This window comes from Vespa mandarinia, chromosome 7 (assembly GCF_050613455.1).
Source record: "Vespa mandarinia isolate Hongniang chromosome 7, ASM5061345v1, whole genome shotgun sequence".
NCBI classification, from domain to species: Eukaryota; Metazoa; Arthropoda; class Insecta; order Hymenoptera; family Vespidae; genus Vespa; species Vespa mandarinia.
The window spans coordinates 7827501-7854530 of record NC_140816.1 but is presented as its reverse complement, the minus strand read 5'-3'; the positions used below and the strand labels follow the sequence as shown (position 1 = coordinate 7854530).

Sequence of the window (27030 nt, the reverse complement as noted above, 5' to 3'; positions counted from 1 at the left end):
GCGATCTAAGCCAAAAAAAAAACGAAAGGTATTCATTGTCGAGTAAAGCGTGGATTTTTGCCGCTCGACAAATCGCAGGGTAAGCAAAGTCATCCCCTTCCTCCATTCTCCTCACCAAGCAACAGTATAGTAGAGAACAGTAACACAACGAATGGTCCAGCTCATCAGTGATATTTACTGTCTGTTGGAGAATCGATCTATATCGATGGGTGCCCTCACTAGAATAGTCAGCAATAGCAATAGCAACCAGGACTATTACCAGGACACCAGGAAGGCCAGGAGCTTGGCACCCTTCTTTCTACTTGCCTAACGACAAAGCTCCTAAACGAGAGAGAGACAGAGGGTGAGAGAGAGAGAGAGAGAGAGAGGAAGAGGTAGGAGCCACAGAGTACGGCCTACCACCTAGGTCCGTGCGTGCATATAAATCGAGACAATCGCGAATCCCCTGAGGGCGGCTTATCGCGCTGTTGGAGCTTGGGAGGCGGGCTAGCAGCAGCACCACCATCACCACCAGCACCAGCACCCACCACCACCAGCAGCCAGCTTCATTCGTTCCTCTCCTCGGGAAAAGGGACCGGGACTTCGCTGTAACACCAACCCATCTTCGACTCCACGCGGATATATCCAGGGAATGCTGCCGTTTTATTCTGCCGGAGACCTCGCATGCAAATGGCCCGCGTTTATTGTTGAGCAAAGAGCGCTATATGAATATGTGAAGTGGTAAATGGAAGAAAAAAAATTCTATACATCGGCAGGGAAGCTTTGGCTTTGAAATGGATTAAAGGAAAGGGATGGTAATCGAACATTATCGATAATCGAACATCATTACGAGGATATTCGATTATTCTCTTTCTCTTTCTCTTTCTCTTTCTCTTTCTCTCTCTCTCTGTCTCTCTCTCTCTACCTCTCTCTCTCTCTTTTGCTCTCGCTCTTTCTAATAAGTTTCCATTAACGAATGATTATGATTAGTAAATGTATTTCGTTCGTTAACCCACGGAAATGTCTAGACGACGACGTTAACAAGATGAAGCTTAAATATATATATATATATATATATACTTTCTTGTTCTCATGAAATTGATACTAACAAGTGGTAATGCATTTCCTGAACTCACACGGCTTCGGGCAATCACCTATTGAGAACTGGAAGATTCCACTGTTTATCACTGTATGGAGGAAGCCAAATACAAATCCAGGCCGTCTCGTTCAAATATATCTTTCATTTGATTAAATCATCGTGCAGAATTGTCTCGTAAGATTAATTAAATATTAAACATAAAAGATCAAATCTTACGTTAATGAGGGTGCTAGGAAAAAACAAAAAAAAAGAAAAAAAAAAAAAAAAGAAAGAGAGAAAAAAAAAGGAAAACAATGAAGAGAAAATTTGTTTCTCGTCATTCTTATCATCTCTCGAATCCTACGACAAAAGTAATAATCCTCGGTTACTCTGCGTTACAACGAATATTACGTTTCTTTCTTTTCTCTTTCTTCTTTTCTTTTTTTTTCTTTTTTTTTTTTCTTCAAGCACGTATGCTCCCTAACCCGTTCGTTGCTTCCTCATGGTAAAAAGGAAGAAAAAAAAAAACCAGAAAAAAAGGAGAAAGAAAAGTCAACGATGAAGCTAATGTTGGTTGGATCCTGGATACAACCCTCGAAGGTTGCACGGCAAATCTCCCGTCCGCATTCCCGTTACGTCCGGCATCTCTCGCGGGTGAGCCGAGATTAAGCGAGAATATTTAGCAAATGTTTCGCATAAATCAAAGCCGGCGCAATATGTTCTGAGTTTCGTGCGAGGCTATGTAAATTCATGGTAATACCAGTGGCCACCCCGCGGAGAGAGGAGTTTCGATTGGTGGAAGAGGTTCTAAGGGGTGGGGAAGGGGAATGGGATACGAAGAGACGTGGTCGACGAGTGAGATTGAAAGAGAGAGACAGCCGATGAATGAGAGTTAGAGACAGAAAGACAGAGATGGAGAGAAAAAGAGAGGGAGAGGGAGAAAAGGGGAGACGTAGAGAGAAAGAGAGAGAGAGAGAGAGAGAGAGAGAGAGAGGAAAAGGAAGGAAGAAGCAGTAGGAAAAGCTCAGAGCGAGGGTGGCAAAGCGCGTATTTCATGAACCCCTAAAGCAGCCCTGAGCATTGCTGCAACCGCCACAATCCCATTCATTCTCTTTATGGGCTCCCAAGTATTCGGGCACCGGGCTTGAATAAATCGGAAATTTGCCCATGGGGTAGAATCGACCGATTCTGCTCTTTACGATTTAACTATGACTTTCGAACTGGTCATCCTTATCAATACACCAAATGAAATATCCTTTTTTATTTTTTTTTATTTTTTTTTTTTGTTTTTTTCGTCCATTTTCTTTGCTTTTTTTCTCCCTTTTCTTTCTTCTGTTCCGTGTCGTAACCTTGTTCGATCAAATTTAAAAAAGAAGTAAATAAAATGATTACTTCAAGGATAATAATATTATATATATATATATATATATATGTGTGTGTGTATTGAACTTTCACTGTTCAAAATGGATTTGCTGATGTAATCCTTCAAACAAAGTTTCAAATTGCTTTGACGGCTAGAAATAGTCGAAACTATTCAACGAAGATACAGTCGTTCGACCGTGCAAACAGATCGATCACGATGACATAATTAACCCTAACTTGGTCTTGAATAGATAAAGGGTCCCAACGACCGAGTAGAATATCTAAATGGTTGTCAGTAAACTGTAAACCTAACGTTACGATAGAACGGGAAGGGGAGAAAGAGAATCTACATTTGAATTAACAAGGACTTTAAACTCTATGTTGTACAATATCGTGTTGTTAAATCCTTCATAGATCATTTCGATTTGTAGTACCACAAATATTTCCATAATCGTATCGACGAGGAATAAATTATTCGAATTTATATATATATATATATATATATATATATATATATAAATTTGAATGATAATAATAATAACATAAAATTCGTTCAATCAGTACGAATATCGATAACATATATATATATATATATGTAATCTTCGTGGATGGTGGGGGAAGGGCAAGAAAAAAGGGAACGAACGATTTATTATAATTTCAATGACTCATAGATACGACATAAATAGAAATACGGATCAATTCTTTCATTATAGACATCCATTAGATAACTTGACACGGTACAACGACGTGAGAAAAGATGAACGAGTAATCGTTCAATACTAACCCTAAATGTATATCTACACACACACACACACACACAGATACACAAACAATGTGTGTATATATATATTTCCAAAGAAATCTCAAGAGTCTTATACCCTCCACTAATAAAAAAAAAAAAAAAAGAAAAAAGGGCCTAACTTTTCCATTAACCGTTCACCATGGTCAGCTAAGATTTATCGAGATCCATAGATCCTTGTTAAAAGTCTAACGAAAATAAAAATACGAACGACGAATGTTGCGGGAAATCAAAGAAAAGTACTAACCATGATCAATGATACCGAATAGAAGAAAATAAAAAAGAAAGAAAGGAAAAACGAGTTCAAAGACAAGTCGACAAGGATACCTTAGGGATTAAAAATCCTTAGGGATTCAACTATTCTCCCTATCTTTCTCTACTTGGACCAGTTGGTCCGTACTACGTAGAACAAATATCAACGTTAAATTTTCACGAAAGGATTCTTGGCAGGACACGAGAGAGAACTTATCCAAGGGCCAAAGGCTATTCAACATCGTTTTCCAAATTTCAGTTTACCCTCGAGAAGGTTCTCGTACCTTTCGTTCGATCTTCGACAAAGGATCCACACACCATCACTACCACCACTAACACCACCACCACCATCGGCCAAAAATCGATTTTTGTTGACCAACTCGTTTATTCTCATTCGTTACGTTAGACTTACTCCATTAGATATATTTAGAATGACGGTTTTCAAAGGAACAACTCAATTATTATATATTTTTCTTATCTCGATATTTATTCGATAGATTTTTATTGTTATTAATCGATGGTAAATATTTCATCGTAATAAATTATCAACACGTATAAATATTTTCATCGATATTTATAATACAATAGATATTGGTAAGTAATAATATAAATGAATAATTAAATGTCAAATATTTGCGTATAGATTCATTAGAAATATAAACTTTATAGAATGTTTGTTAAGTAATTGAATCGAATTATTAGAAATATTTTTATTAAATATTTTAATTCAATTAGTATTACTATTAACAGACGTAATATTAATCGGATACGTGTAATTACTTTGGAATACCGATTAAAGATGTCGAATAATATTATCCTATAGAAAAATGTCACAGCCTATAGTTCGTATCGAATTGATTGACTAAATATAGAAATCTCCCAAAAAAAAAAGAAAAAAAAAAAAAAGAAAAAAATAAAGAAAAAAAAAATAAATAAATAACTAAATCGATGTACTCTTAAAATCTCATTGAAACAACTGCATTACAAAAGTAAAATCTATAAATCAATCAGTTTCTCTGTTTCCATTCAAATAGAAAATAAACTTTCGTCGATAGTATTGGAGAAAGAAAGAAAGAAAATAAAAAAAAATAAAAAAAAAAAATAAAAAAAAGAAAATAAAAAAAGCAAAACTTATAGATAATCGATATAAGATAGTTCTTTTACAAGAAGTAACAAAGAATTGAAAGGGACACTGTGATTTCAAGATTCGAGGAACAGGGATAGACCATTTCGTCTTCATTTAAACTGGTCCATCGTTTTGCGGCCCTTCCATTGGGTTCTATATCCTTTGGTCCTTCTCCTTTCCTTGGATCCTTGAGAATCGTTTCTTGGGAAGGAACACGCGGGCCTTTTTGCCATGTTTCAAGCCCTTTGTGTGGGTCGCGAAGGGTCGCTCAAAGAGAAGGAGATTCGTTCGAAGTCACCAGAGTACATTTCCGTTGCTACTCACAAGACAGAGAGACAGAGAGAGAGAGAGAGAGAGAGAGAGAGAGAGAGAGAGAGAGAGAGAATGTGGACGAAGGGTCTACCCAAGCTGTTCCTAATCGTCTGTTCTCCTTAAAGCTAAGTCCATCCTTCTTCCAAGCCACCCCAACCCACTTTATCCTACACCACCACCCCTTCCCACCTCACCATCTCCTCTTCTCTTTGCCCTTCATTCATCTGGAATTTCGTAGAGTACCTTCCTACTCGAGGAACATCTTTCAGTCAGTCTCTCGTCATCATCGTAAGTTCGATCAACCGAATGGAAGGTATTCCGCCATAGTTCAAATTGATGTTTCCGTTCGATGCTCAATTATATCAAAACTACCCCTCAAACCATTAAGGACTCTTTGGTAAACTGGGTTTACCAAATTTCAAACTATGAACGAGATTGAGTAGATTTACTTTCTAGAGTGTAAGCGAGTTTATCCCATCGTTTATTACATCGTAAAATTTAATAAATAATTCCTCGTCCATCCACCTTTACTTCCTCCTCCTCCACCTCCTCCTTCTCCTTCTCCTTCTCCTTCGGTAATAATTATCTCGCGAAACTTTGCAATGAAAAAAGGGAGAAGAAAACAAAGAAGAGAGAGAGAGAGAGAGAGAGAGAGAGAGAGAGAGAGAGAGGAAAAAAAGAAGATTCCAGAGAAATCTATCGAACTCTCGTTAAATGAAATATTCCGGATACCATCACGAAGTCAAGAATCCAAAGAGCTTATAACAGGAGAAACGTGCTTGAGGGTAGTTTGAGGGTGATGGAAAAATGACTATTAGTAAGATAGTCTAAAATCATCTCGCGATAATCTTAGATGCCCTGCAGGGAACAAACAGGGGAATCTCTTCTTCCTAAGACATAGAACAAAAGTGGAAAAGGGTTGTAACTACATGGATATAAAGCGTGGTAACATTACTGACACATCTTTCGTAACGCATATCTATGTATTATATATACGTATTTACCTACGTACGTACGTGCATACGTATGTATGAATGTATCTATGTATGTTTGTCTATGTGTGTATATACGTATGTATGTATATATCTATGTATGTACATTGTACGTGCTTCAGAGAGAACCCTCGGTAAAGCCTTCTGTAGGCAGTAGTCAGAGAAACGCCGTGATTGTTCCACCCGGTTTCTCTATTGGGATAAACGTCTTCCACTCTCGTTCTCCTTTCTCCTCTTATCACCCCCTTATCCTATGACGGAAAGGTTCCTCTCTAGCGTTGGTCGTTCGCGGAAGCGGAACCCCCTATTGCCTAAGGGGCTGCTAATTGATTTTAGAAGTTCCTCCTTCGGGGCAACTCACTCTCCCTCTCCTTTTCCTCGTCTTTTCCTACTCTACACCCTTCCATTCCCTTTTAGCCTACCATCATATATATATATATCTTTCTCTCTCTTTTTCTCTGATTGAGCACCCTTCTCTTCGAAGCTTTTAGAAAATACGACGAGGTTACTATACCCACGACTATGTAAGAGCGTCTTCAAAAACCTTTCTATGTATCATCTTCGAAATATTCTCGAAGAAGAAGAGGAAGAAGAAGAAGAAGAAGAAGAAGACTGATTCTCAGTCACCCTTTTGTTTCTCGTTAAACAAGAGGGAGTCAATCCTTCTCAACATAGACCATTTAGTATCTTACCCGCTACACTAAACCCTACTGAAACTGAAAACAAAGTATAACTTTTCGGTTAACTTTGGTTAACGAGAACGTCATCGTTGAATTATCTTGTCACATTCTCTCTCTCTCTCTCTCTCTCTCTCTTTCTCTCTTTCTTGTTTTGATAGCGTTTAACGTTTACCTTAGAGTAGAGAACAGAGACCCCCAGTGATGAAATCCGTATTTTCTCCTCGGATGTTTCCTGTTTTATGAGTGTATACACAACGATTATGCACTCTTGGTAAGAACAAGTGGAAGGATAACAACTGGGAGATAATTATCACATTCTCATGCTCTCTCTCTCTCTGCTCTCTCTTTTTTTCTTTCTCTCCATCTAACGATGTCTATCGATCGTCAACTTTCAAGTCAATATCATTTGGTTGATGATGATACAAGATGAACTTTATGCAAGACCTTATAAAAGAGCAAGTATCGTGTCATGAAAACGGTAACAAGATTTTCAAGCCTTAGGGAACGTCTGTTATGAGGAACCATGAACCTATTTTGCTTGCTAACTTGTTTGCTTGCTCGCTTGCTTGCTTGCTTACTTGCTTGCTTGCTTGCTTACTTGCTTGCTAGCTTGCTTGATGCATAAAAGAGAAATGGAAAGGGTTGTAGCTGCTTGTCAGTCATAATCAGTGCTACTGCAACAATGGGTCTCCTAGTGTTGGAACGTTTTCAACCTTTCTCTGTCTTTCACCCTTTCCCTTTCTCTTTTACTTCTCTCTCTCTCTCTCTCGCTCTCTCTTTTTCTCTCTCTTCTTCTTCATCGTCAGACATACCTAGACCATTCACATTCCTCTTTTCTAGGACCGTCTCCTGTTTTCGCGTCACGTTCAAACATTCGAACCGTCAGACAATAAGCTTCCGGTTTATTAAAATCTGTCTCTGTCTATGTCTCTCTTTCTTCCTATCTCTCTTTCTCTTTGTCTAAACTGTAGAGATAAGTGGAATTGCTTCGATTCACCATCCCTTCGATGATCCTACGTTTTAGTATTCTTTCACGATCGTCCATTAAAAGTGGAAGTGAGTTGGACGAGAACAACGAGATATCCAATCTCGATGTTAACGATGTCGGTGGTATTCAAACCGACGTTTTCCGAAGGGCTACGTGATTTTTCGTGCGACGAAGATTTAATAGGAATATAACGGAATAGGGGATGTAAAAATACAGGGTCGTCACGTTCGTTCGATTTTTCTTATGCTGAGTAGATATATATATATATATATATATATATATATATATATACAAATAAAATTATCTTCTCTCTCTCTCTCTCTTGTAAATAAAAAAAGAAAGATAAAAACTGTAAATGAAAATAAGATAATAAGATGTTATTTTCTTAATAAAAAAAAAAAAAAAAAAAAAAGAAAGAAAAAAGATAAAAAAAATATATCTCAAGGCTTTCAAAATCCTTCTATTATCAGTTACTTCACGCTCGAACGAACATGCGAAACCAACCCTTCTTGGGTCGTTTTAGGAGGAACATTAAAAAAGATTCTAAGGAAACCAATGTCGTTAATATCTCGCGGTACATTTAATACGACTTCGACTTCATTTCCGATAGATTAATAAAAAAAAAAAAAAAAAAAAGATAAAAGAAGAAAAAGAAGATATAAAAAAGAAAATGACATCGAAGAAATCGAATGGAAAGAAAAGATAAAGAGATAAATATATTAAGGATAGATCATATTAGTCGAGAAAAATGTTTCGTTTTAATCTTCGATTAAATCTTGGATCTAACGAAAAAAAAAAAAAAAAAAAAAAAGAATTCGAACGAATAATTTCTTTCGTAAAATACGTAATCAACGAAGAATAACAAATTGTATCGTGAAATATTAATAAGAATAATTCGAAGAATCTATACAATTCGTCAATTATTTTTTTAAGGAAAGAAAGAAAGAAAGAAAGAAAAAAAAGAAGGAAGGAAGGAAAAAAATGGAAGAAAAAGGAAAAAGAAAGAGAGAGAAAGAGAGAGATAGAGAGAGATAGAGAGAAAAAAGTCCTTGAAGATTTTTTTTTTATCGTCGGTAAGTCGTAAATCCCAGCGTTACGTAATTAATGTGACAAACTCGTTAATTAATTTTTTATGTTTCTGTACTTTTGAATTTAATCAAGAATAATAACAACAGGTACGAATAAAACATTGACACATTTAACGACGAACATATTACTAACGAGGTTATTGCAAACAATTGATATCACATATTTCATAAATGGCATATTTAATTTGGGAATTCGAAATATACTGTAATACAATTTATTATATAATTAATAAATTAATTAATTAATTTATTTATTTATTTATTTACTTATTTATTTATATGTTTATTTACATTTCATTTTTATTCTTTTTTTTTTCTTCCTCCCCCGTATCTCAGAGAAAAAAAAAATATACGACAAGATTAGGGTGACATCACGGATTATGACGATACTTCCTATTCGTTTTCCCGTTTTAAGAGACCAATTTGGGATTTGTAAGTATGACAAATTGTATCCAACTGAGGCAACCAGAGAATGAGAGAACGAGCGAGAGAGAGAGAGAGAGAGAGAGAGAGAGAGAGAGAGAGAGAGGGTTTTTAGGACTTGCGAAATTACGTAGGATCTTTCGAAGGATTACGTGCAAACGAGTGTTATATTTCATTTGTGGCTCGACGGGCAACGAGTTGCCAGAAACATCTGGAAAGTATTTCTCTCATCGTCCTCGTTGGAAAATAGAATCTATGTTTAAGAAAAAAAAATTCTATCTCTCTCTCTCTCTCTCTCTCTCTCTCTCTCTCATCTCAACTTACATCTAATGTCAAGAAAAATTCTCGTAAAAAAATTGACGCGGAGATAATCCAATAATCCAAAGAGGAGGATGCAGAAGGAAAAAAACAAAAAAAAAAAAAAAAAAAAAAGAAAAAAAAAGAAAAACAAAAAATAAAACAAAGAAAGAAAGAAAAAACAAATCCGCAAAACTTAATTCACAACCAACAATATTGATTAAACAATAAACAATTATCTCCTGCTGTATGATCTGAAGAAAAAAAAAAAAAGGAAAGAAAAAAAAAGAAAGGAAAAAAAAAAAAAATAAAACACAGAAATAATCGTTCAATGAAAACTACGAGTTTCGTGTGCGTCAGAAACACTAACGCGTGATAGAAAAGTTTGTTGGCGCAGTAGTCCGCAACGTTGCGTTGCGATTTGTATCTGGTTGGGTACACAATCGTTGGATTTCGTGAATGTCCGACGATGGTCGAACAAATCCCTCGATTTAACGTTTCCCTCGACTTTCGCTGTGTAACCCTCCTCCTCCTCCTCCTCCTCCTCCTCCTCCTCTCCTTTCACCTCACTGTCACCATTTTCCCCGTTTTCCCCTGTTTTCCTACCTTCACCAACATATCCCCTCCCCCATTCCTCTCTCAACCCATACACCTTGCCACCCTAGGAAAAACACGAAACAACGGCGATTTCCCATGGCCGGACAGCCGTCACGTTGCTGCCGTCTACGCACGTGCATAATTAACGGGAACGTGACGTTCCTGCCGATTGATAAATTTTGACGTACGCCGCCGCAAACGACACCGATCCACCCTCAAACAAGATTCGGCCTTAACGATCACGCGTGCTCTCGTTACAACGACCCGTTCACGAACTTTCACGAAAGCAAAAGCCGCAATGGGAACAGCCTAACACGTCTATCCTGCGGTTTACCGATTATTTCGATCCATGTATTTCAAATCATCAACCCTTTCTCTCTCTCTCTCTCTCTCTCTCTCTCTCTCTCTCTCTCTCTCTCCCATTACGTTTAACTTTCTATCGCTCTGTCATTGTCTCCAAAGTTTCAGATAACATACTAGTAATACGAGTCAATGTACGGTCAGACGCGTACATCGACGAACGACAACAAAATCTTTTTAACGCGATACTCTTGCGTAAGATCGGATAAAAAGAGAACACTAAAAAAATAAAAACAAAAACAAGAAGAAAAAAAAAATAAAGAAAAGGAAAATAGAGGAAACGTCAAAGAAATCGTTTGATTCGAACGAAATCAAATTTGTTCGGCTTAACGTGAAAAAAAATTCTTGTGCTTTATCATTTTTGTTTTCTTTTTTTTCTTTTTTTTTTTTTCCCCCTATCGAAAAAGATCCTCTTTCCATCGGGAAAAATTTAAACTTAATATTAAAGATTCATAAATTTTTCTATCGAAAATATTTAAATGATATTATACTTATAGAGAAAATCACGATATGCGAGATATATCCTAATGGACTAGTGATTAACTGTCACAAATCATCCGTGTGATCCACGCGAGGTCTCCACGCACCGGATCGCATCGTATCGCATCGCTCCGCACTCTGTCCCAGACACATAGAGAGAAATACATATATACACCCAGAGGATGTGACTAACTCGGCAAGGATAATCGCGTCTTCGACGATAACGACATTATCGGCAAAGCAATTTCGGATCGACCACGCTTAGAGAATGAGAGAGAGAGAGAGAGAATGAGAGAGAGAGAGAGAGAGAATGAGAGAACGAGAGAGGGAGATTGTAACAATTAAGCCATACAATTGACCGATCCGCTCACGTTCTAGACAAGGAGAAGTTGGCTCAAGTATCTACACTCTCCAATCCCTCTCTCTCTCTCTCTCTCTCTCTCTCTCTCTCTCTCTCTCTCTTTCTCTTCCTCCCTCCCTTAGTCTCAAGACTAAGGGACATTCCAGACAGGTCGTGACGGCTTTACGAACGATCTCTCTATCTTTCTCACTTTCTCTCTCTCTCTATCTCTCTTTCTCTCTGTCTCTATCTTTCTCCCTCTTTTGCTAATCTAAACGCCACTACCTACCATCTACGAATACATTTAATTAATTCACTTTGCACCGGACTTGCCGTTCGTAATATGAGATACCAAGGGGTTAGAGAGAGGGAGGGAGAGAGAGAGAGAGAGTGAGAGAGAGAGGAAGGGTAGTAAGTAAGAGCCTATAGACCGTAATAGATTCAAATGGTTTGCAGGGTGTAATAGGACTATGTCGTGGTTATGGTTATCGTTTTCGACCGTCGTCGTCTCAGCCATCAAAATTATTCGATCGAAAGTTTTACGATATCCCATACTATGTGTATCATCGTATTCACGTTATCTCGTCGATATCGTTAACTATATCCACGTTCAATTGTTAATTGTAAAAATTCTATTTCATTCGTTCCATTACATTTTATTAAATATAAATGATCCGTCAATGAAATTTCATGTCTCGATGAATATTATTATTGAATTTAATATCCCTTTTTGAAATAACCCAGTCAAAGAGGAGAAGAAGAACGATTCAACGAATGGAATCCCCTAACTACCTTTCGAAAAGGGATGAAGGGAGAATGTTAAAGGAGACAGAGAGATTTCTATGTACTTACATTGATAGTGCGTAATACCACGTGATCTATGAATTTAATTAAGTAATTATACTAAGGCAGCCTCCGCATTAATCATTGCTAGCTATCGATTTACATCTGTCTTCTTCTCTCTCTCTCTCTCTCTCTCTCTCTCTCTCTCTCTCTCTCTATCCAAATATATATATACATCTTTCCTTCTGTATTTCTATATCCCTATTTTGCCACTAATCATTCCGTTCATCTCTTCTTACTTTCACTTTCCCCCTTTTACGTTATCCTCACTCACTCACTCACTCTCTATCTCTATCTCTATCTCTCTCTCTCTTTCTCTCTCTCTCTCTCTGTCTTTGTCTGTCTGATGCCAACACTCTCCTGAGCCCTGATTCCATTGTCCCTTATAATAATAAGCGTTCCGCTCATTTTTGGCAATCCCTCTTTAAGGAAATGATCCTCTTAACGACGTACTTCTTCATCGTCAAATTCTCCTTTAACACTTTCGTTCAGACGAGTATCGGGCAAATATTTTTCTTTCTTGATCTTTTTTTTTTTTTTTAGAGAGAAAAAAAAAGGAAAAAAATACGAAATAAAGAGAAAAGAAATATTTAATCTCAATACAATCAGTACTGATAAATCAGTTGATTAGTTAAAAGCATATTCACCTTGAACTTTTATTATGGGTCAGTTGACCTTATCTTTGGGAGAAAGTGAAAAAGATCTTTTAGTCTTTGTGCAATGAAAAAAAAAAAAAAAGAAAAAAAAAAGAGGAAGAGAAAGAAAAAAAAAGAAGGACATGAAGGTAAAGAAAGACCAAAAAGAGATAGGGCGGGGGAAAGAGACGGTGAGAGAGGGAGAAAGAGAGAAGGCAATTTCATAGTTTTAAGGGTTGCTGAAATTGAGTCCGCTCTACGGGTCATCGCTAATTGGGTGCTGTACCGACTAGATTGCGGTCACCTTGTTAGAGACCTTGCCGACTTTCTCGCGAAAATATATCTTCCTGGTAGTGAATGAACACCACCCCTTTACGTGTAAAGCATATCTTCTATATCTACGACACGTTTGTTCATGCGTACATGTGTATTATCATAAGTATGTGTATTTTGTATCTTTGTAAGTACGTGCGCGCCCCTGTGTATGTGTGTGTGTGTGTATGTAGACATATTGTCTCTTTATGATGGTTCACCCATATATACTGGCTTGAAATATCGATCAGTATAATGCGAACAAACGAGTTGGTGTTCGTGTCAATTAATTATAAAGCCTATCACTATCTCTCTCACTCACTTTCACCGGAGCACGTACTACCTCTCTCTCTCTCTCTCTCTCTCTCTCTCTCTCTCTCTCTCTCTCTCTCTCTCTCTCTCTCTCTGTTTTATCGTGACGCATTGAACCTCAATTTTCCATTTCAATTTCGAAAGGACTCGAAATCCTACGAATACATCTACCCAAACGTCACTTTATATATGTATTATTTATTATTTTCCTTTTTGTTTCTCTCTCTCTTTTTTTTCGCATAACAAAATTTAATTTAGTTGCAAATGTTTTTAATAATAATTATCGCTTTTTTTTCTTTTTTTTTTTTTTTGAAGGCAGGGGAAAGGAAAGTGAAGGAGATAAATGATAAGGAGACGAATCGATTGAACAATGATTTAATTGGATTCGCGTTATAACGAAAAGTCGATAACTAATATGAGAATGAAATTAATAAAGGTTATCGAATAATTGAATAATTGATAATAGTGGTAAATAATGTCTAAAGTGTTTCATAAAATAGATCGTACGTCGTTAATTCTTTACAGGCAGAGAGAAAGAGAGAAAGAATGGATTGGGAGGGAAACAAAGAGAACCTTCGAAGTTTCGATCGAATCGTCCGAAAGATTCATTTAATTTGTCAATTTCTTTTTCGATTGCCGAGAACGTCGATGAGTCGTAAAAAAAAAGATAAAAGAGGTTTTTCCAATTGCGATGAGGAAACGAAAGAGAAAGGAAGAGAAAAGAAAGAGAGAGAGAGAGAGAGAGAGAGAGAGAGAGAGAGAGAGAGAGAGAGGGAAATAAAGAAGGTCCATGGTCGATTCGGATACTGCGAAAATGGTGATCATGTTTTTTTAATTAAACCGTAACCCAAAAGTTGGCCACCCACAAAGTCCGCAAATCCTCGAAAACAATCGACTCGACGAGTTTAATCACGACGTAATAACGAAGACAAATAAATTAGAGTGAACCGTTCCAGAGCTCCCGTTTGGTTAATCCCTGCGGAAGGAAGATCGCGGCCATGAAACAAAAAAAGAAAGAAAAGAAAGAAAGAAGAAAAAGGAACAAGCTGAGAAAGAGAGAGAGAGAGAGAGAGAGAGAGAAAGGAAAAAATGAAAAAATGGAAAACAAAGAATGAAGTGAACTTCGATAAAATTTAATTGAAGCGTTCGTCAAACCTATGATATATATATATATATATATACATATACATATATATCATGTGTGTATGGGTGTATATGTGAATCTACGTGTGTTAAAAAAAAAGAGAAAAAAAGAAAAAAAAGCGATACATAACACGTATAGGGATGGACACGTTCGTAAAAAGAATAAAATTCAAGGCGCGATCGAAACGAATGAAATAAAACGTTGACCGGACGTGGAATAGTGCTGGTCAGGGGGAGGGGGGAGGAAGTTAGTGATGATGGTAGTGATGGCGATGGTGGTGGTGGACCGGAAGGTTCCTCGTTGTTTTCACGTCCTTCTATTTTTCACCACGTCGAAATTGGGCGGGGGAAAATAAAAAAAAAAGAAAAAAAAAAAAGAACACGAAATAAAACAACGAAAGCGACAACAAAAGAAAAAAAAAAAAGAAGAGAGGAATAATATTTTTGCGCGGTCGAACGAACAAATCCCCTCTCCCATTTCACATCCCCATTCGATGTAATTGTTCCGAATCACCGAAGCGTCGTCGTCGTCGTCGTCGTCGTCGTCGTCGTCGTTGTCATTGTCGTCGATCATCGTCGTCGATCATCGCGGATGCATCCTGCAAATAATTACGCGATCGGGAAATACTGGATTGATGCGTTCGTACCCGCATACCAAACGTACGCAATAATTTTTATTCGTGGTCGATACGCTTCAAAAAAAAAAAGAAAGAAAAAAAAAAGAAAAAGAAAAAAGAGACTCAAACATTCAACATATGAAAATCATTTTTTAATATTATTCTGCGCCAGTAATACTAATAAATATGACTTAATAATAATAATAATAATAATAATAATAATAATAATAATAATAATAATAATAATAATAATAATAATAATAATAATAATAATAATAATAATAATGAAAAAAAAGAAAATAAATTACAGATTACAAATATAATTATATTTAACTTTAATATAAATTACGAGAACAAAATTATTATAATATATATATATATATATATATATATATATATATGTGTGTGTGTTGTCTTATTGAAATTACTTCCAAATCAGAAAGATATATATACAATAGAAATGAAAAAAAAAGAAGAAAAAAAAAAAAAAAATTGTAATTATCGCAAAAAAATTTCAATAACCCTTTCATCCATCTGACATCTCATATGTCCTTGGATTTTATTGTGTCCTTGGATATTAATATGTCCTTGGAACGAATTGAAAGTCAAAAATCGAATGAAAAGTTTTGAGAGAATATTATTGTTAATCAACTACGATCCACTAGTCTCCACTCGAGTCCTAAGCAAACACTTATGGTATGGAATTAACGGTAAATTAACGTTACCGTAATCGATCGTCCTAACTAAGGGATGTTTCGTTACCACCCTCCTCTCTCTCTCTCTCTCTCTCTCTCACACGCACTCACTCACTCAACCGTCAATGTCTCTCCGTAAATCCGTATTATCGTCGTATCGTCAAGACTAAGCATTGTCGTAAGTTTTATGAAGGAGTAAACACCGTTTGTTCACGTCGAAGGAGAATAAATTGACGTTCGCGTTATTTCGATATTTCAGAGATAAAGTTTCGTATGTTGTATTATAGTAATTCGTGGCATTGTATACAACTATTGTTCTTTCAAAAGTGCCTCTCTTTCTCTCTTTATATATATATATATATATATATATATATATATATATATATATATACATACACATGAGTAATGGCCGTAGATGTTCGTCGATAAATTTCAAATATTTATAGCGACGAATTCAAATTTCGTAAACAAATTTTACCGAGAAAAAAGAAAAAAAAAAAAAAGAAAAAATATATGTCTGCAAGGGATTATAAAAAATCAAACGAAGCAAAGAAAAAAAAAAGAACAATCATAAGCGAAAAAATCAAATATTCAAATTGCAATGAAAAAAATTTATAAAAATATCTTAACGAGACGTAAGAGTATTTATGATGGTGTTCTAGTAAAAAAAAAAAAAAAATTGAAAGAAAAAGAAAAAGTATTATTTATTCGTCCCCTATAAAATAACGATAAACGAATGAGATTATAAACTATATAGCAGAGAATTTTCGAATGATACTCCATAGGCATTGGCGGGTAGTAACCCGTGAAAAAAAAAAAATTCTCCCCCTTTTTTCATGAGTAATGTGTAGCAGATAACGCGAGCCAAACGTTCGTTCGGAGATTTGCCGTTTCAATTTACAGAAAACAGCAGCCGTACTATTCCCTGCAGTTCGAGTTCGGTCACATGTCGCTTAACGTTTTGACTTAACGAGCATTCCAAAACCATTTGGATCGATAACTCCCTCTTCGTTATAATCCAATATTCCTGGATTACGTTTGAAACAAAAAAAAAAAAAAAAAAAAAAAAGAAAAAAGAACAAAATTATCTCGTACGATCGAACGATCAAATTACGATTTTTTTTTCAACTCTCGCTCATTCATTTTCACGACATTTAAATAAATTTCTAAAGAAGAACAAAAAAATAAAAAGAAAAAGAAAAAGAAGAAGAAGAAGAAGAAGAAGAAGAAATATAAAAACAGTTCTCATTTAAGTGAAAGAAGAAAAAAGTAAAAGTAGAAAAAAATAAAAAAGAAAAAGAAAGAAATACAAAAGAAAATGGAATGCTTTTACGTAACATTTAAATTAATAATATATTTCACTTTCAATCGATTTATCTTATTGCCTGGAATGTATGTCCGAGTGCCCATCGGAAACTGGTCAATCTCTGGATTTGGATCAGGTAACTGGACGCCATTTAACGAGATTTCATTGTGGGAAACCGAACAACGTCTGCGTAAACTCCGACGCATCGAGTTTAACGATCCATGCGTTTGCATACCGTATAAATGCCATCGTTATATTGGCCTACCACACAAATGATAATAGACCTTCGTTTAACACGTTCCCCTGCATAAGCACATAAGCGAGTTTATGATTTATGTGAATGTTCCCCTTTTATTATGGCAAATTTCAAAGACGATTGACGATATTTTATCGATTAATAATATCGTAATAATCTTCTGTTTACGTCAAAAAAAAAAAAAAAATAAATAAATAAATATATGTGCATGTAAATAAATGTTGAATAATTATTTTGAAGAAAAGAAAGAAAAAATAAATAAATAAATTACATGAAAAGTTATAAGCTTATTGATTAATTAAAATTAGAAATTAATATGAAATATAAACGAGATTATATTAATTAGATTAATTCAATAAAAATAATCTCAATGCTATTTTATATTCATATTTTAGATAAATGGTATATTATGATCTCTAATGGAAAATGGAAAATAGGAAATAGTTCTGAATAAATGCGGAACGTTTTACGACAAGTGACGCATCAGAAATGACGACTTTCTTCTTGTCGTGTTAAACGATTCTCAATCACAGTACCAATAAATCTTTTGTTACGTTCAATATAAATGCAATATTATACGACATCCATCGGAAATTGGCAAGTTATTTTTTTTCTTTTAATCGTACAAGACATTAAATTTTAAGAGATATTAATATTATATATATATATATATGAGAAAATTATTTTTATTTTATTTTTGTCAAAGAAAGAAATGATTGTTCCATTAAATTTATTTTAAATAACGTTAAAGATAATAATTGATTGATTTTTTAAATGATATATAAATCTTTGTTTTTCAAAAATCTTTCAAACACGTCATAATATCGATTGATTATAATTTCTTTCTTGTCATGGTACTTCGCACAAAGGATAAATCTTCTCATCGTTTGATATTCAAGTTTACCTATGATCCGATCCCAAGAGAGAAAGGCTCTGGTAAGCCTTGATCTTGGAGAAACTTAAGGCTAAACTAAACTTGCGAAGTACATTAACGTAGACGATATATATATATATATATATATATATATATATATATATATATAAATATTACGTTCATTACCATGTAACAAGAGAAATTATTTAAACTAAACTTAAGTGATCAAACTTCGTTCGTAAATTATTTCGCTATAATAAATTAAATTATTTACTTCGCTAATAACGATAATAAAGTTTGCATATATATATATATATATATATATATATATATACACAAAAGAATTGTTATTTCATTTTAATTTTTACGACGAATGCGATCGTTCATTTGAAATAAATACAAAAGAGAAATAGAAAATTATTAATAAAAAATGAAAATGATACAAAAAAAAGAGAGAGAGAGAGAAAGAAAAATTTGAGAGTCACGTTTACGAAGTTTTCCCGATTTTTTTCCACTTTTCGATGAGACAAGAAAAAAGAAAGAAAAAAGAAAGAATAAAGAGAGGAGGAGAGGAGCGAAGCATAAATGGAGTGTATATAACTTCGAAAGATACCGAATGAAGCCTACGAAGTTTCTTGCAAGAACATCTACGAGGTAGCAGCTGTCGCGGTCACGTAATGACTCTGGGATGATAATCTTCAAGAAAGTTGGACTACGAGACCACTTTTACAAAGATATAAATCATTTTTCGTGATTGCGATAAAGCGACAAAAAGCTTTAAACGTTCTTAATAGTCTCATGAAATATACGATCGGCATAAACAACTGCATAACAATTTACATGCCAAAACGAATGAAATCATTATTTTATATCTCAATTTACATTTGATTTTTTTTTCTTTTTTTTTTTTTCTTCTTTCGATCATAAACAATATAAATAACGATCAAAGAATGATTTCGATATATTTACATTCGAATAAATTTCATTATTACGTTAATTGATCGAATGTAATTTTTAATGTAATTAAAGTAAAGAATAAATAAAAATATTAATTTACTATCAGTAATTACGCACAGTACATAGTTTGTTTCTTTTCTTAAAGAAAGTATTGAATCTTTCGGGAAAAGAAAAAATATATATATATATGTTGATAGGGAGGGAGGGAGAGAGAGAGAGAGAGAGAGAAAAAAAGAAGAAGAAGACTAACATAAAAATACAAGAGAATCACCTAATAATCGATAATTCACCATTTTAATGTTACAATCTGACTCCCTGTTAATAAGTGAGACCCTATGAAATGGTCACGTGTGTCCCATATATACGATCTCCAACGAAGCGATTTCCCGAAGGTTAGCCGCAAGCAAAAGCATGTATCTATGGTGTCCCATAAATAGTCGACTGGACGGTGGAATTTCCATTATATCGCATTCCCGTACATAGACGCCGTAAACAATATCATCGAGGTTGGGCCGCGTTGAAACGGCCTCTTCTACCCATTAAGCGTCTACCAAAAATAGTGAGAGAGATAGAGAGAGAAAGAAAGAGGAGGAGAGAGAAAGAAAGAGAGAAAGAGAGAGAGAGAGAGAGAGAAAAAAAGTCGATATTTATTACGGGTCTCGCCATTGTGATACACCATAGATTTATGACAACGAAATATCGTAAAAGTGCGAAAGAGCGGTTAAATCGTTGAGAGAAAGAGAGAGAGAGAGAGAGAGGGGGAGAGAGAGAGAGAGAGAGAGAGAATGGAAAAAAAGGGATGAAGAAAGAAAAATCGACGTATAATACATTATATAATAATAAATTATGTTTTATAATCAAATTCAAACCAATTTGACGATCGCAAATTTTATATTATATCTTTTCACAATAATTTTATATATTTTAAGTATAAATATATATATATATATTTCTTTTTCTCAAATATCATATTCTGATCATTTCTAAATTCTTTACGATATATCATGTTAAAGATATAATTACAATGTAAAAATTACATTTTCATTATTTACATTTACATTATTATTAGATATATATATATATATATATATATATATACATATTAGATATATATATATATATGTATGTATATGTATATCTAGAAAAGATACCATATTAAAGGGGAAAGACTTTTCCTATCAAGATATACACCTCATCGTTTTTCCATTAGTTCGACTCCATTGAGCTCGATATAATCGAATAACAAATTTATATTTTCGTTCTCAAGGTCAAATCTATAATCGTCCTATATCTATCACTTACGTTTCCGTATTCTATGAAAAATTATATAAATAATCTATGCTATGATATTTAATAACAATTATTAAAAAAAAAAAAAAAAGAAAAGAAAAAAAAGAAAAAAAAAGAACTCTTTAGATACTAAAAATAATTCTTTCGAAATTATTCTCTCTCTCTCTCTCTCTCTCTCTCTCTTTCTCCTTTTTTTTCTTTATATAATCCTAATACAATTTAATCGAAAGAAAAAAAAGAAAACAAAAAAGAAAAAAAAAAAAGAAAAAAGAGGAAAAAGAAAAGGAATAAAAAAAAAAAAGGGAAATATTTTCTTTCCTCTCAAATATCATTTAAATATAATAATTAAAATATCTTCATAAAATATATATACGAAAAATTTTTAATCGTCTATTCGACGGTGTTATAAATGACGTCACGGTAACATTCATAGCTATTAATGGCAGACGCGTGTGCATAACCGCAGAGAGAAAGAGAAAGATGTGATATATACAGGACACGTGACCGCTCCACAGGGACACCCATTAGATCGACCCTCGAAACCATGATGTCTCGGTGAATGTCATTTAAGGGGGAATCCCGTTGAATCCACCTCCACCTCCACCTCCACCTCCTTCTCTTAGCCAAGGGATAACACCAAGTCCCAGGTGTAGAAAACAGTCTGTCCGTGTCTCTTTTCTTTACCAATAGAACTTGTATGCCATACTAGTTATACGATAATCCTTAGCAGGAAATAATTCTCATTGGTTAAATTACAACGTAATTATATCGAATTCTTTTTCTTTTTCTTTTTCTTTTTCTATTTCTTTCTCATTATTTTTTTTTTCCTTTTTTTTTATGTATTATATGTATTATATATATATATATATATATATATATATATATGTATATGTATATATATATATATGAGCCGTTCACAAGACATATCGATTAACTCTCCACTTTTGGAATTTATTGTTTTTTAATTTTTTCTTTTTTTGTTTTTTCTTTTTTCCTTCTTTAATTTTTAACGTCAAAGCACTTGATAGAATTCTCACTTTTTATATTAATAATAAATCTCCCTAATTTTTGTCTTTTATTATTATCAAATGGGACCAAATTTATTTTGACAATCGAACAAAAAAATAATTTATTTCAAAAGTCAATCTGATTATATACTCTATCATAATATATACTCTAATGTAAATAATTCCAATAACACAATTCCAATAATTCAACAAAGGCAACAAGCAAGAGCTTTATACGTACTATAAATATTCATTTGAATTTGTATTTTAAAGGGAATTATAAAAAACAATTTTATATTATTTCATTACATTTCTTTGCTTTTTGTTTTATGGATATAATCGATTTGGCAAATGAAACGGGTCAGTAAAAAAAATTTCTTCCTCCCCCCCACCCCACCTCATCATTGTAACAAATCAAACAAATACAAAATAAGAAATGAATCGCGAAATGGAACGACCCATCGAAATAAAATCAAATGATAACAATATGTTGCTTTTCGTTAAACGCTATTTTATCATCGATTACGATATTAAATTATCCTTTCTCGTTGATGATCGAATTAGATTGATTTTATGCAGGATCATTTAAAACTTTGATAAGATTGATAACACAAGACACCCTGTGTATGCGTTGGGTTATAAAGTGAAAAAAAAAAGAGAGAGAGAGAGAGAGAGAGAGAGAAAAATCGATACGAAACTCGACACCTACAAAGATTAATAATACTTTCTGATCGCTCCTCCCCTTTGCCATGAGTTGCAGTATTCTTTAAAAAAAAAAAAAAAAAAATAATAACAATAATAATAATAAAATTGAAAAGAAGAATAAAAAAAAAAAAAGAAGAAAAGTAAAAAAGTATACAACAGGTGTACGTATCGAATCATGAAAAATGAACGACCTGGTTACAATGAATAAAAAAAAAAAGAAAGAAAGAAAGAAAGAATTGATTCTCAAGTACATACATACGTCCTACGTAAATGTACATACATAACGATGAGAGAGTCTCGTGATAGAAAAGAGAGAGAAAAAGAGAGAAAGAGAGAGAGAGAGAGAGAGAGAGAAAGCCGAGGAGTATTTCGAGGGCGAAGTAGACCCTTAAGGACGTCGTCGTCTGCTACTGGTAGTAATCCCGTCAAAGAAAAAGAGAGGCCCTTCGGTCTAACAGATTTATTTCAGGGCGTGCACGTGTACGTACGACGATGATATTAGACGCACGTACACAACGAAAACTTATTTACGAAAGTCGAATCCCTCTTATGAATCAGCACGTTGAGAAAAATCTTAGCAAAGCTTTAGAGCATTGGGAGGGGGATGATATCATATTGAAGAGAGACACTTTTACGATGATAATCAACGGAAAAAAAAAGAAACAAATAAATATATTTGTTTTTAGACAATTATTATATTCATTCGAATCATTGTAATTATTTTCTATTGATTAATATTAAATATTTCCTTTTTAATGAATAATCGATTTATCTTCACACGTAAAAATTTTTTAATCGTTATAATAAATAATTTATATAAATCAAATTATACGAATAATGCAATGAAACGTCGACATTTAATATTAATATTTAATTGTCAAAAATAATTAAGCATCAATGTCCATGGATTAATATTATAAATACTTTAATCACAATTATTATATTTACAAATATTTCAATTAAAATATTAAACGTTTTATTAATACGATGTTAATAATAACGATAACTCGATTAAAAATATTCAAGAATATTGATTGAATAAAATGGAGAATGAACGAATAATAATAATAATTATTGATACTTGACGATATACGCGTGCGTATTATAACGTGAATATTTTTTATAAATCTATCAATCTAATTTATATATATTATAATTATCATTTTTTATAGAAAATTGTCATCATTCCATACGTTTTCTTTCAATATTATCGATCGTATCCGTAATCGGGCCAATTTTTTGCCTATCGTCGATTTTCTTTTTTTGTTTCTTTTTTCTTTTTTAGCAGTTCGCCAATAAATTTAACACAATTTGCCAAAATTGTGATAAACGATTCAACGATATTACCACGAAAAAAAGAAAAAAAAAAAGAAAAAAAAAAAAATAGAGAAGCAAAAAAAAAAGTACTTCATCAAAGGGTTTATATATAATCCCTGTAATAAATAATATTATAAAATTATTTTGAAAAATTTATTACGTCGAAAATATTAGAAACATTTTCTATTCTATTGAAAATAATTTCGATTGAATAATAAATAAGAAATAAAATTTGATAGGGTATATATAATGCCGAAACAAATACGATAGCAATAAATGAGATATTTAATCACAAGTAAAGAGATATTTACGATATCGGAGTCTGTGAAGGTAAGATAAGAACAGTATTCAGCAATGATGGAATATCGTTTACTATCGTGAGCCTACTCTTTCTCTCTCTCTCTCTCTCTCTCTCTCTCTTTTACTCTCTTATCGTCCTCGTTTCATCCCTAGCTAGTACTTTCCCTTAGGATTACATCCCTCCAACGTTTCCAAGATACATTTACATATACATCTCGTCCATTGGCGAAGAAGTATACTGGCTGCCACCAAGAAAGAATTCAATAAAAGACGAGAACATTGCCCATTGTTTCTTCGAGATTTGAAGGTCGATAGGCTACGAACTTGAACCTGCCGATCGGCAGGAATCAGTAAGGGCTGCTGACGGAATCGGATTTTTACGACTTGAAGATACTTTCAAATGTCCCCGAGAATTATAGGGGCTTGAAACTGTCACGAAAAAAATTCAACGGGATTATCGTTTCCTTCTTAAACTTACGAATAATAAATCTGACAGTAATATAACATATATTTTTATAATATTTCTCTATTCTAATGAAGAAAAAAGAAATAATAAAAAGAATAAAGAGTGAGAGAGAGAGAGAGAGAGATCGTTGCTTGCCTTTACAAAATATTTAAAACATCCGATAGGATAATAATTGATATTGGAACTTTTTCAATTACACTGTTTCGATATCTTTAAAACTAATGTGTTTTCTTTTTTCTTCTTTATTTCCCCTCCCCCTCCACCATCCCCCAAGAAAATAAAATTACAAACATAGGAACTTTTTTTTCACAGTCTAGAAGAAAATATTCTTTAATCATACGATCGGCCAATAAGTTACATCGGAAATTCTTAATAAATGGACCAAGAAATCCCTCGACGATAATAAAAATCAATTAAACTTTAACGATATCTTTAAAGTTATTTTTTTTCTCTCCTTCAAAGTGTAAAGGTAGAAACTTAGAAAATTTCTTACAATTTAGTAAAAAAAAAAAAAAAAAAGAAAAAAAAAATATCAGCCACAAAAAATCTCCAAGAATAGCGATCGATTTTTAAGGGAACTTTTTCTATTTGAGTAGGAAATTTTTGGGCCAATATAGTAAAAAAATTTCAATATTATTTATTGACGAATCCAATAATATTGAGTACAAGTGATTAAATTTAAATTGGATATTGAAAATTTACTTTTTTATATATATATATATACATTTTTTTTTTGTTTCTTTCTTCAAATTCCCAAAAGAAACGAGATTTTCAATTGACGACTCGTCATGACAGAAAGACCATGGCCGTGACAGTGATACTGACAATCAAATTGAAAAAGAAACAATGAGTTTTCTAGAACCAGGGAGTCGATACTGATGGATCGAGCTTTAATAAACCTTTTTGAGGTATCAGCGTATCATCCATGTTTGATTCAATGCTTTTTTTATTCTCTCCGTTTTCTACCATTCCGATTGCTTGACAGTCTATCCTATCGATTTTATAATCCGACGAACGTGAATATCGAAAAGTATTTGACAAAAGAAAAGAATTGACCTTTTCGATCTGTCTCCGTAAAATAATATAATTATTTAAATATTTTAAATTAATTAAAAAAAAAAAAAAAAAAAAAAAACAAAAGAATAATTAAACGACCTATTAAATTAATCCGAACAAATGTATATATGTAAAAATAAATAAATAAAAAAAATAAATAAATTATTCGTAAACAAATATCCGTTATCTGTAGTTAGATATACGTAAAAATTAAAAAATTAAACTAAATAAGAGGAATAATATGACTATTCGATACGATCTATAATTGTAGAATGAAAATGATCGAATCGATCGAATACATGGGTAAAATAAATAAATAAATAAATAAATAAATAAATAAATAAATAGTCTATGCGTTATAGAATTTTCTTTTTTTTTCTTTTTTTTTTTTTTTTGTTAATTGAAAAACCAAATAAATAATGAAAATATATACGGCTATTAGAAGAAAATGACAAATAAAAAACTAAATTAATCTAATACGTATAAACAAAAAATAAACGAATAAATAAATAACTTATTTATACACGTAGAATTTCTTTAGTCGATTAAAAAATCAACCCCATTAAATGATCGTAAGTGAAACAAGAATAGAAATTCCCAAGGAAGGTTATCTCCATTCAAAGAACATTAAGAAACACATCGAAGGAATAATTTAAACGAATGAGGGATTATTCCTTGTGGGCAAATCTACCTCTTTTTCTCTCTCTCTCTCTCTCTCTCCCTCTTTCTCCCTATCTCTTTTCCTCTTTCACAGGATCATAACAAATGGCTAGAAGCACTCTAATGGAAATAAAGAACGAACGAACGAACGAATGAAATTATGTACGTCGGTAAGAAAAAAAAAAAAAAAAAAAAAAAAAAAAGAAAAACAACAAATAGCAAGAACAAAAACAAATGGTTCCTGCAAATTCAACTGTTACGAGGTTAAAACCTTGAAGGTTCAGGATAAAAGAGGAGGAATAGGAGGAGGAGAAAAAGGGAGGAGGAAGAAGAAGAAGAAGAAGAAAAGAGAAAAACAAAGGAAAAGACAAGAGCAAAGGAAAGAAAGTTGAAAGAGAAATAGTGTAGAAGGTTGAGGAGAGGATAGATGGAGAAAGATAGAGGTGATTGTGGGGTGGGTGGGACGGGAGAGGGGGGGGTGCGGGTGGTGTCAAGTACCTATACACGAGACCGTGACCCTCCTTGAAATGTATCCTAAATAAATATCCCACATTTTTTTTCTTCCTTCCTTTCCTTTCCTCCTTTCTTTCTTTCCTTCTTTTTTTTCCTCCCCTCCCCCTCTTTGCTCGCTTTGAAAGTACAAATAGTATCGCAAAAAAGGTAGACGTTAGAAAACGTCTCTGCGTTTCTCCATAAAGTTCAAGCTCGCAAAGGTCATACGTACAGTCACGTTAATAATCAATATCGTAAACATAATTGAACGAATATTTTTCTATTATTAAAAAAAAAATCTGACGAATCTCGTCGTTGCTCTTCGTATCGTATGTAAATAAAATAAAAGCAAAGAAAGAAAAAAAAAAAAAACAAAAAAAAAACAAAAAAACCAACAATAACGCAGAAATTGTATTAACGCGATGAAAATAAGAAAATTTTACATTACCATGCATCTACGATACATTGTCTCAAATAAATCATTTCGACAATAAACATTAAGACATAAAATTAAAGTAATTCCTGATCTATCTATCTATTTATCTATCTATATATATATATATATATACATATATATATATATATATATATATATATATGTCTATTTATTCTTTGAAGTACCAATGATTCATCG

The 27030-nt window shown here is 33.3% G+C and overlaps 1 protein-coding gene across 2 annotated transcripts in view; it reads right to left on the bottom strand.

Moving 5' to 3' along the window:
* Positions 1–27030, bottom strand: part of hwt (SH2 domain-containing adapter heavyweight) — a 179108-nt gene that overhangs the window by 42476 nt on the left and 109602 nt on the right. The gene's annotated exons all lie outside the window — the stretch shown is intronic.